Source organism: Trematomus bernacchii, unplaced genomic scaffold (assembly GCF_902827165.1).
Source record: "Trematomus bernacchii unplaced genomic scaffold, fTreBer1.1, whole genome shotgun sequence".
In the NCBI taxonomy this organism is placed as follows: Eukaryota; Metazoa; Chordata; class Actinopteri; order Perciformes; family Nototheniidae; genus Trematomus; species Trematomus bernacchii.
This window is the reverse complement of record NW_022987821.1, coordinates 4,542,655-4,553,777: the sequence shown is the minus strand read 5'-3', so window position 1 is coordinate 4,553,777 and position 11,123 is coordinate 4,542,655. Positions and strand designations below refer to the sequence as shown.

Here is an 11,123-nt window from a genome sequence, read left to right as displayed (position 1 = left end):
TGATGTCCAAGATAGTCCGTATGTTAACATATAGCAGATAGCGTTTAGAGGGGAGAAGAGGCCAGATATTGAGTAGGAGAGATGGAAGAGAGGCAGCAATCACACACTCCAAATGAAATGAAATGTGTTTGGAGGGCCTGTAAACACAGCAAATCCTCAGAGACACTCACATCTACACGTGTCCATACGCATCGATACACACTTAGATTCCTTCAAACACACAGCATGAGACACAGAAGAGCCTCCCTCAGGTGTTTGTGTTGCCAGAGATATTATATCAGTCCAGTAAAACTCAGAATATCATGATGTATTAGCCTTTTTGCTCAATTTACCAACAACATTAATACATGAAAATCATCATGCGTGTCTCCAATTTGTACTTTTTGAGTAGTCATCTTAAATCAAGCTTTGTTACAAGTGTGCAGTCTTCTGTCTGGTATTTTCTGGGGTAATACAGCACATATTGGTGTGTCCTTAATATTTTATTATTGAAAGGTTTGGCATATTAACATGTAGGAGGCCAGTTCCAGCAATAAAAAGGACCAGCACTGGTTCATTAAGTCTCACTGCTGGCGACTGTTATTGAATACGAGCAATAACCTAAAGTCAATGTTTGAACACCTGGATTTAATTATAACATGTTTAATATGGCCATCATCTTACATAACATGCTAACACCGTTTAAAAATCCTGCAGCACAGTTCCCTCATTGTTTACAGTATCCAGTTATAATATGTTGAAATGTCTCAATCAACATCTATAACAAACAGTAATGTATGATGTGTGTAATGTGCATTAAGTTAGTGTATAAATCGAGGTGATATGCTGCAGTCGATCCCTGTGCACAAATGTCAGCAAGGAAACATACACAGCATTCTAAAGAAGCAGAGAGAGGAAGTGAGTTGACAAAGAAGGCAACGTTTGACACTGATGGAGCTCTGACAGCTGACTCCTTGACAGGAAGTGGAAATATGGGGGCGCCAAAGCATAAAGGGAATGAATCCATCTCGTTCTGACAAAAAACAAACATATAATCCTACATTTGACATACAGAGTTAGATGGATCCAAACTGGCTGGGTGAAATGCCTCTTAGCACACCATAGATGACACTGTTGAACCGTGCATCGAGGTGACGAGGCACAAAACCGGAGGAAGAGAGAGGAACAGGAAGTCAGACTGGAGGAGGAAACAAATCCAAGTTGTTTATTTTCCCACCATCCCCTTTCGCCTCATGACTGTCAGAGCTGCCACTGTGTAGAAAGACTCGTCTAAAGTGCTGGCAACGTCAGTACCAATTCTCTTCAGTGGGGGGCAATACAAAACAGAGCATCAGTGGGAGCATCATCCAGCTATTTCCCTTCAGCGTCTGCATGTGAGCAATAAACAAGGCGTCTTACCCAGCAGAAAAAGACTGTTTATATGCTTGTGCATTATGTGAATGGGCCATAATAATGTAAGAAAATACACAAACATGATATGTGTTTTTTGTAGTTTTTCTTCTGCCAAGTATGGTAACAAGTGTTGCTTTGCATTAAAGTCACTTAAAAACCTATTTAATATTCAAAATTGGCACCACATATTTCTAAAGCATCATGTATCGGTATGTATACTATTTGAAACCTAATTGCTAATATGTCAGCTCTCCAACTGTCATGGGGACAGCTTCATCATATTTGTTCATTATGAGTTCCTTATATAATGATTTCTGTTACTTTGAATTTCCTTTGTAGCCTCGTCTGGATGCATAGAGCCTTTCCCTGACCTTTAATTGATGTTGGGAATTGTAGGGTCTAGCAACCCGAGCAAATGTTCACCAGCATGGTACTACATGTTCCAAAACATTGATGAGTTATCCTAAAGCCTTTTAGTAAGCAACATTTAAATGCATTTTTTTTTTTTAAATCATCAGCTGGAAAGATTGTGACTGTTTGCCCGGGGCATGCAGCTTCACCTTTTAATATTTTAGCACAAGTTCATGTACGTTGCCATCAGCTAGAGTAAGCTGAAGTCGAATGAACTGGAGTCTACAGTATGTCGGGGAATGTATAGGTCAAGTTGACGGTGTTTGGTCAAAACTGAAACCAAGATGAAATGACATCTACAAAATAAGGCTGTATCAAATTGCAGTTAAATGTGCACATCTTGTAGTTCAATGGGAAGATATACCAGTCAAATAAAATCAAATGTTTGGCCCTATTACAGTACTTTTACTTGACATACTGTCGTGTCAACCTCTGCACACAGCTGCAATTCAAGTTCACGTCCTTACCGTCTACAGATAACAGAATGATATCTGACAGATATGATATGCTTTGGTGTGTGTTAGACGAGATATGCCCTTCCTTCAAAAAGAATCAGATTCCTGTATCATGTTCTTCTTCTCCTTCTATTCCTGGCACTTATGTGTATTGCTCTGCCTCTCTCCGGTTACAGAGCCGTGTAACCAAAGTCCAAATGTCATTTCTCTGATGCTACTGGCAAATGTGTAGTGTCCTTATTTTGAAATAAAACCTTGTATATGGTCTCTCATCCGTAAATGTCAGCGAATAACCTTTTGCTTTAGAAATGTTTTCAGTGTTGGAGAGAAAGCTCACTTTTGATATTTGGAAGAGACCCTAAGAAAGTAAACACTTAACCATTTCAGCACTCAGATATGAAAGGGGCCCTTAACTGCCCTGTAGTGTGTTAAACAGGTTTTTTGTGCATGTAAATGGTCTGCAAAGGATACAATCCCTTTGTTTACTTCTCTACATATCTAAGCGGTTGACCAATCACAACAGAGCAGCCAGCTAACCAATCAGAGCAGACTGGGCTTTGGTTTCAGACAGAGGGGTGGTCACAGTAGAGACACTACTGATATACACCTGGAAATGAGCAGAATAGGGCCCCTTTAAAACTCGTTCAACCTGTTTGTATTTGGCTAGAATTCGCCATTAGTCTGCGCTCTTCTACTAAATATTTGATTGACTTTGGGTCAAGGGAGGTTGTGGCTCTCCCTTCCACTCGCAGTTTAAGCTGTTCAAATTTTCATAGGAGCTCTTTCTATCCATCTTCTAAAAACTCATTCTACATGAGCACAATGCGGGCAAAAAACAGGGGCTGTGTTTCTGAAATGGGAAAATAATGTGAGTGGTTTCTGTGGTTCTCCATAATATATGGTGTAGATAAAAATGCTGATGTACTCCTAATGATTGGAGGACTCTTTATTCGTCTGACTTTATGATATTTTGTCCTCTTTAAACTCTGCTTCAGGGGGGTTATATTTTACTTTTAGCGTTTCGGTTTGATTAATATTTTAACAAGACCGTCTTTTGCCAAATTGAGCTGAAGAAGTTATTCCGCAATGGCAGAGGGGAGTCATTCAATTTCCAATATCACTCACAAAGATACAGCGAGAAGCCAAAAGCTATTTAACACTCCTCAAAAAAACACATTTTGGTGGGTGGAGGGGGCATTTGGTGGGTTGATGTGAGCGGCTGTGGCAGTCCATGTAGCAGAAACTAAAAGTAGGTCATCCCCATTGACCTGACTCACACAATCATCATACACTGCGTGTGTGTGTAGCTGTATGATTATGATGTTCCAATTCTCTCCTAAATCACAGGAGGCGGAAAATAGCAAACACACAGTGATATGTTGGTACCAAGCGAAAGAGGGCAAACCATCCGCAGCTGAGCGCAAACATTATCAAATCTGCCTCTCCAGTGCCACGTTGGCAATATTCTCTGAAATATTTTCACATGGAATTAAACTGAAGGTGGCAATACTTTTAAGAAACAATTCGGACATGTAATACATTTACAGCTTATTGCAAAGGTTTGTGGCACAAACATCTCTTACGTTCACAGTAGAGACACTCCCCAGTGCTCAATTATTCAAGTTTTTTGTGAAACCCTGCATAAATGATTGAAACTTTTCCTGAATTATAAAACACAACCTTTAAAAACGTCCCCACTCTTCAACATCTACTGTAAACATTTCCACACCTTGTTTACCTCTCTTTCTGTCGAATAATTTTAAAGAACCCTCAACCCGCTTATGGGATTTGTGATTCATAATCTGCTTTCATAGCAACAGCGGATAGCCCGCATGGAGAGATTAACCTCGACCTCACGGAGTCGTGGAGAACACGTTGTCTTTTCAGGGTCACGCTCTCCAGGGCCAAGGTCAAAGCAATGTTCCTTGCAGATTTATATTTTGCTCGGAAAACAAGAATGTCATCATCCAGCACACGGTGTTCAGATGCAGCCAAACAGAAAGTGCTCCCTGGCATGTGGAGCTAAATATTATTCTGAAGCGTTTCCTTGCTAAATGTTTGTCTTTGGCACTGCTTGTAGGAAGTAAATTGTGCCGCCCAAGTGCTGGAAGAAATGAATTAAATGTCGTCTACACTGCATATCGGCTTGCAGGTGGGAGCGCAATGAAATAGTTAGTTAAAAACTACACTTTTAGGTAGTGTTTGAAGTCAAAATCAAAGGAGAATTAGCTTTAAAAATCTCCCTCATCTCCTCACATCTCAACTCCCTCTCCTCTGCCCTGTCCAGTTAACTAGACACACACACATTATGTCTTTGTCTGATTCCAGACACCCCGCCATGTTGATCGCTAATCCGCTTCCTACCACACTAGCCGTGACCAATGGTGGCCTTTCATGTTGCGAAGCGGTCAGTCACACCTAACAGGATTGGCTGGTCGTAGCCAGGGATGCCGAGGCTATTAGTGATTATGATAAAGGGTGACATTTGTGATTTTCTGTGTGTGTTTGTGTGTGTGTGTGTGGCAGGGTCTGTCTGGACTCTTGCTTGTGTGACCCAGATTGTGTGTAGAGCTGCATGTGAAATGAGATGTGATGTTTGGGGACAAGAGATTATACAGTAGGGGACAAAAACAAGGCTGGTGATGTCAAGGACGTATTGAATCAGGGTCATTAATCTCCACACCCCATGATATACACACACACACACACACACACACACAGGGAGGAGAGTGTGAGATGGAAATGAAAGTGCTTGTTGTATCTTGAATAATGAAGGTGACTGTGTCTGATACTGAAAAGACAAACATGTGATACTTATTTGTTTCTTTTAGTCTTTATTTAAACATGTGCCAAGGGGGGATATAGATAAAGTGCTGCCTTGGATGATGGAGCAATAACTGATGAGCATACTTGTTCTATATATTTTTTTTCAGACACATTTAGTTAACGCCTCCCTCTGTGATCACAATTATTCTATAATGTTGCCTCAAAATATGTGCTTAGGATCCCCTGGTGGAGAGGAAAGTGATTAAACAGCGGTAATTCCCCAATGTGCTAAATTATCATCGTGACTCTGATTGGATAATGAAATGTTTTCAGCATTAAAGCGGCCCCAGAGAGCTGGCAGACGAGGTGAGCTACTTAATGCATATATACACACATCAGTAGTGGGATGAATATAAATACATATGCTGCAAAGACAGTCATGTTAACTTCAAAGTAGACACCGCCAAAGTGCCGTATTTGAATCATTTGCAATCCAATTTTTCCAAGTGCAGAATATTTTTTTTTAAATGTTATTATTGACACCTGTTTTTCTATCTCTTTCTGTTTCTTAATTTATTTACTATTTACATTATTTGTGTGTATTGTTTTATTTATGTATCATTCTTAACATTATTGTTGTGCATTTCATAATTTGAAAATGTTTCTTTAGATTTTTTTGAATGCAATTTTCAATTTATGTATTATTCTTTACATTATTTTTTCTTGATTCAGTATTTTCCTCATTTAAAAAAATGTAACTTGTTGAAATACTTAAGTGTTCAAATCCCCACTTACTCAGTCAAAATTAAATAGCTCTTTGGAAGAGGGTTTTTATGGAGCTAAGAATAAGAAAATAAGGTCTCAATTATGGAGAGACACATCTTGATGATATAGGAACTTTGTTAAGAGTTGCTGTTGAGTGGAATTTCCTTTAAAAGCTGTTTCTCTGCACATGTGACCTCAGTTTAACCTGAGCATGTCTACAATGACCCTGCTTCATAGAGCACCTTTATACCAAAACACCCACCATATGGACGGCTTTGGAATATGCTTACAATTACACAGGCTTTTGAAGCGTGCATTTTTGGAGTATGACTTTTCAGAGTGAAGTGAGACTCGACATGATCTGTGTTTACATTCAATCTGAAGGGAAGGAATGTCAAAAAACACACATACGATGATATTGAGTTTGAGAGGCCCCTCGAGTGGCAGATCTTCCAAAAGTATGTGATCTGACTTTTTGAACATCTGCCGGTCTGCAGCAGATTACCCAAAAAGCCTTGATGCATATCAAATGGCTGCGACATATCTTCAAACTCACAATCTGGTGAGGGAAATGACTAACACCGAGCTGCGTGGGACACCTGTGAAGGTTGTTTGTCAGGCAGAGCTGTTGGTTCCAAAGGAAAAGCTGTAAAAGGTCATGTTTTTATTAAATAATTCAAAGGATGTGAGCTTTGTTTGGCAAGTTGGAGGACAGTCTTATATGCAGAGTGGTGAGTTTTGTGAGGAAGTTATGTGAGTTAAGGGTTACACTTTGTAATATGACACAAAAGGCAACTTTTTAGCACTAAAAAAGCAAACAAATGTATATATATACGACAAATGGCACCAGAAACAAGCCTACTACAGCACACTGTAGGAAAAAAAAGTTTGAGGAATCACTTATCCTCACCACAGGACTGCACACGCTGCCAAGTCCCACAAAACCGATTTTTACTCATTGTCACAAGTTTCCATGGCAACATTGCACTCTCATCTTATGCGGTTGGTGATTAAAGAACGCACTGGGGTGAATAAAATGAACTGAACTGGAGTGGAAGTAGGGGGGGGAGGAAGAGAGGGAAAAAGTATTCCAGTCTGTCTTCTTTTTTTGAAGGATGTTTAGATAGCAATTAGCAGTTAGCCCCTCCAGCGTCTGAGGTGGGAGACTGCTGACACTTTGAAGATCAAATTAACCAATTAGGGGGAGATAAGAGTCTGAGTTACACCTCCCCATTTTAACATGATAGCAGGATATTTAGAGGGCAACATGGGGGCTAATGCTATCAGCAACCAACAACAAGGTTGTTTTTTTCTTCTCGTGATTACGGCAACAACACCCAAGAGGGCACCTTTCCCCCTACCAAGCCTAAACAAAGTGACAGATGTGCCCCACTCAGGAAGAGACATGACAATACAGCCAGGGCTATATTTGTCTACGTGGTTCCCACAGTTAATCTTCAGGTTTAAAAACAGAAGGATCCGAGAGCTGAGATGATTGCACGCCCAGGCTGACAATGCCACTAAAAAGTGTCGGGGGAAACAGGAAAAGAAACGGCAAACAATACTATTGTTGCTATATCGGTCGGTGTAGTGACAACCACCAACAAAACATCAGACATAGCCTTCCTTGTCTCTGTTTGTCAAAGCAAATGTGGGATGCATGTGGCAACCTGCAAGCTTTTATGGATTTGAAGGCCTGAAAGCAACTTTGTTTAAGACCCATATGTGATCTAAACACATATGGTGTAGGTCAAATCTGGTTAATTGTGCGACAGATTTGAGACTTTTCATGTACTTTTAGTACAGAATGTTGCATTATGTCAGACTAAAATCTTAAGAAGTTGCCACGAAAGTTGCACAAGTTTATTTTAATTGCATCCTCCCTTAAACCACAGTCCCAGTACAGTGGCCTCCCTTCCTTCAGTTTCTCATTGTCCGACAGATCGAACACTGAACCTGGATTTCCTTGATCCGTGTGACCCGGAGCCGGTGAACAGGGATCAGTAGTAGTAGCACTGAGCCTGTGGCAGCCAGCTGTCACACACACACACGCTTCAGCGCCCACAAGACGCATGCACACACACTTGCATAGTTACTGTACACTCATAAACACGCCTCAGCACACAGGAGAGGCTGTGCAACTGAATAATCTGACATCTGGGTGATTCATTTAAACTGACGGAGTGAAGAATGACATGCAGAGTGTATAGCATGTGGCTGTATGAGCATAACGCTGTGTTACATTCACATACACATTGAAAACATTAGAAAAAAGTCCCGTCCAGCTTTCCCCTTTAACTGTTAAATAACACTGTCAGACATGCTGCCTCTTAAGTGCATAAAAGACCATTCAGGACCTTTTAAAGTCACGCACACACACACACACACACAGCACTCTGAAGTACACACACATTTTAAGCATCCCTCAAGGCGCTGTCTTCAATCTTTATGTATCTTAGGCTTTAAGCAAGCACCAAAACACAGTGGCTCCTTGAAATTAGGTCACGCAAAACAGACTCTCATATACGACCTAGACCCCAACCCCCACCCCGCCACCACCACACACATAATTGGATGTGTGTGTTGGGTCAATATCTGAAAGTGTCACAGTCCATACCAGTGAATCTTCCATTTTCACTCAAACACAACCATTTCCAAAAATCCAAACAATTCAGCATCAAGTTATTACACTTTTCAGGGAATAAACATGGACGATGAAACAGAAAATTGAAGTTCTTTACATAACTAAACTTCCTCCGAACTCCAGGACTCATTCGTAACTCATTGTTAAACATCTACATTTGGTTACTACAGAAGTTTCTCCCTGACCATGATACAGATGGCTCCACCGCTTTCATTGGCTGCGTCCCGAAGCCACTGCTCTATCATTATCATTCCTGTATTGCTGGCACTCAAAGGTCCCATTCCACATTCCCACTGAGAAGAAAACCTGAGACGGAGGGTGAAAGCATGCGGGAATCCCCCAGGGACACACACACTTAAGTAAACTAAAAAAGCACACAAACTCCCCCAGAGACAGGCCCTGTGTACAGTCTGCGAAAGGACACAAAAACAAGCTCCCTCCTCTTACCTTCCACATGATTAAAATCCTCCACAAACAAAGTGAAAAAAGAGAGGGGGAGAGAGGAGGCTATCTTTGGCTCTCTCTCTGCTCTGTGGGACGCAGCAGACGCAGCGGCGAGCGGAGAACCTGGGAGTCAGCGAGGATGTGGATCTGTCTCCGTGGCTGTGTCATCACCTCTCATGACATGTTTCCTCCCCTGCCTGTGTAAGCCTTTCCATCCTGACCCGGCAGGGAGGGAGAGAGAAAGAGAGAGGGAGAGAGCAAACCACCCCCCTCTCTATCTCCCCTCCTCCTCCTCCTCCTCCTCCTCATGTCCATCCCTCCCTCTCTGTGTCCCTGTATTCAAATCTGCCAGTAGGCTGCCCTGCCTTTAAGTAGGCCAATCACTGAGCCACCGGGGGCGGAGTCTGGCCCGGCTGTGTGCAAGTGTGTGAGTTTGCAGCCATACGTGAGTAAGTGTGTGTGCATGTCCTTGCTTAAACACTGGCTTGCATGCAAAGTCATATGTGGACATGTGTGTGTGTACACATCCAAAGCCAGGTTATACATCATGCTTCGGTTAAAAGGACCTCACCGTGATCTGAACGCCTTGTACCGCTGCGTCTCAAATCTGCCGTTGTGTTTTATGCCCAGCAGGAAGAAATAAAGCACGGCCCCTCCCCAAGTCCTCCCATTCACTTCAGTGAAATTCAAGCATGTCTTTCCTGTTTTGGTGCAATCTCATCTAGTTGAACTTTTCCAGCAGTTGCAGTTGTATGCATTACTCACATTGGAGCCATGACATCCATTTTCCGTGCAGAGGGTGGGACAATTCCGTCCAACAGAAGGCTCGTGTCACATCTTTAAAAAGGCTGGGTTGAAAAACACTACTGGGGTGGAAATGACCTGCTATAAGGGTGGATTTAGAATAATTCTCGCCCTTGATGAATACCAAAAGAGAGTCATCAAAGACATACTAACAATTGTCCGACTTGCCAATGCAAGTTGTTCACAGACGTGAAACATACATTTTTATAAAAGCTCATGCAGAAGTTGGATTTATATCACCACAAAAACCAATGACAGCAACTCCCAAATGTCTATATAATAAGCCTCTTTCAAGTGGATGGATCTCTGTAGTTGAAGGTATTAAAAGGCCACTATTTGAGATGTTGCTGTATCCTTCATCTGCTTCCACTTTTGCATCCGTGACACGTCCCCAGCATCAATTCAGTCTCTGTAATTTTTAATGTCCCTCCCCTGTCTCCCCTTCTACCTTGAAACCTCAGCTGTTTTGGCCGCTTCTCGTAAAAAAAAAAAACAACCCCCTTTCTTTATGCGGCCCACAAGGAAAGCAGCTTAAATTAATCTCTAGTCAGTCATTCAGCCTCCCACACAAAGCACTCTGCCCTGCCAAACTGAGTGCAAAGTCTGATCAGCAGTCCTCAGCTCTCTCGCTCCAAACTATACCTCACGGTCATGTCTGATTCACGGAGGATGCTGCTCTTAGTCCTGCCAATTGTGCATAACAGAAACAAGCGTGAAGCCAAAAAAAGAATTGTCAGAGCCAACCATTATTTAGGACTTTCTAGAGTGTGTGATGGGTTAGAAATGGGACTCGAAGGACTTTGAAATCTGTTCGTTGGTCGCTAGATCCCAAATAATCCCCGACATTTTGCCGTTGGGAAGTGAGTCATGGAGTTGGAAGTTTAGAACATTGCAGAGGACTATGGATTAACTCCATCCTGTATCCTAGAATGCAGGATCCTATAGAGGTTTTTGGAAAACAAAGAAGTTTTATGCATTACATTTAAACGGTTGGTTTAGGTTTGATACGTTTTAGAAAGTGGTTCCAAACTTGAATGCACCTTTTAATAGATATAGATAAAGTGTTTTAGACGACGTGTTAGGTCAATTTAAAGTTGATTAAGTTAATACAGTGAAAATGTAATCTTCTTAGATCTCCCTAATTCCATTGATTTCCATTGATCATGGTCATTAGCAGTGGTGTGGATGCTATTTATTGTTAACTTTAATCCTGGGTGGACTGTTAGGTCCATGTACAGATTTGGTGTGTGTGTGTGTGTGTGTGTGTGTGTGTGTGCTGTGGTGGGGATTGTGGCGGTGTGTGTCTAGCAGTTGGAGTGGGATCAGTCGAGGTGAGGCTGCTGCTTAAGAATGCACTTTTGGAAAAGGACAAGGAAAAAGTTTCCAACTCGGGTCAGTTCCCTGCGAGAGGAAGACAGGCTTTGTGAAAACTGCTAGATCCC

The 11,123-nt window shown here is 41.8% G+C and overlaps 1 protein-coding gene across 1 annotated transcript in view; it reads right to left on the bottom strand.

Moving 5' to 3' along the window:
• LOC117498881 (E3 ubiquitin-protein ligase Midline-1-like) overlaps positions 1 to 9,059 on the bottom strand; it is a 28,988-nt gene extending 19,929 nt beyond the window's left edge. Inside the window, exon 1 of the mRNA XM_034151040.1 lies at positions 8,881 to 9,059. The gene's annotated coding sequence lies outside the window, so the exon portion shown is untranslated. The remainder of the gene's footprint in view (positions 1 to 8,880) is intronic.
• Positions 9,060 to 11,123: the final 2,064 nt, after the last annotated feature.